The sequence below is a fragment of the Ceratina calcarata genome, unplaced genomic scaffold (assembly GCF_001652005.2).
Source record: "Ceratina calcarata isolate Rehan_Ccalc_2016 unplaced genomic scaffold, ASM165200v1 scaffold447.2, whole genome shotgun sequence".
NCBI classification, from domain to species: domain Eukaryota; kingdom Metazoa; phylum Arthropoda; class Insecta; order Hymenoptera; family Apidae; genus Ceratina; species Ceratina calcarata.
Window position 1 is genome coordinate 1,004 of NW_017168598.1, and position 1,277 is coordinate 2,280.

The following is a 1,277-nucleotide window of genomic DNA, read 5'->3' on the forward strand; positions in this document are numbered from 1 at the left end:
TAGCTGGAGTATCTCTGAAATGCAGATATACAAATAGCAGTTCCTGACGGGTAGAGTTTCGTTTGGCGAAACGTTGACGTATGTGTCAGCAACGGATTTTAATGCAAACGCTTTTGAGTTGCCGAAGTTCAACGGCTCTTCAACGGGAACCCGAGCTTTATATCTATCACAGGCGGGGAATAAATCGAGCAGCCTCTCTGCAAATCTCCCCCGTCACCTCCACCGTCCCCCTCTAAGGCGACCTTATCACGCTTGCAGTTCCAGCTTATCGGCTCTTGTTTGTCTTGTAACGTCGCGAGGCGACGCTCGGCTATGGCGACGAAGTGAAAATCCGAATTCTCATCGTTTTGAAAAATCACTCTAAAGTGTCAATCTCCATTTATCTCATTTTAATTGCAGCCTTACATTTCTCTTTCGATTCAGATTCAAGAACTTAGGTATTTTTGTAAAATTAAACAAAGGCATTAAACGCTCATGACCAAAGCGCTCAAGATTTCCAAAAAGATACCTAACCTAAAAATGTTCTCATATAAGAATGGAAAGTACAGTCCTGTAAATCCATATTTTTGATTAATTTTCTGGGTCACATTGACAGCCTGCCTTATCAGCTACCACCTTAAATTTCCCACTTCGATTCACCTCCAAGCACTTTACATTTTCCTGCATTTAATTACATTCGTCCTTGCATTCACACTGTCGTCTTAACAATAAGAGTCAGAGTGAAGTAAATCGAGATTAAATTTGCAATCTCTAAGGAATTCCATGGGAAGATGAAGAAAAAAATTACGTGAAAGCAGTTGGATGTGAAAAATGACAAAAGAATGCGACAAAAGAATAAGAAGTGGAGGGTAGCAGGATAGCGTAAGGTAGAGCAGCACGGAATCTGAATAATTCATGGAAGATAGAAACCAGGACGACGAACGCAGGCCGTTTTTTAATTATCATCCAGCGTGTTTGCAACCACTCGGGAAGGATTACGCGTCGCGTCGCGTCGGCGTACATGCGCCAGCGTAACTTGCTCTTTACTTACGTCAGAAGCTTTCCTCGGGAAGCTCTACAAAGTGGGAAGAAAATTATCGCCCCTGCTGCTGCTGCTGCTGCTTCGCGCTTGCGATATTCCCCTGCGAAATATTGATTCGTCGTCATTCGAATGAAACATTATTATTATTATCATTGAATCTTCAAGGTTGCATCAATTACAAAAGTCATTAGCATCCACAATGATTATGGATCACATAGAGTAAAAATTAATCCTTGTCCATTGCTTAACAAATTAA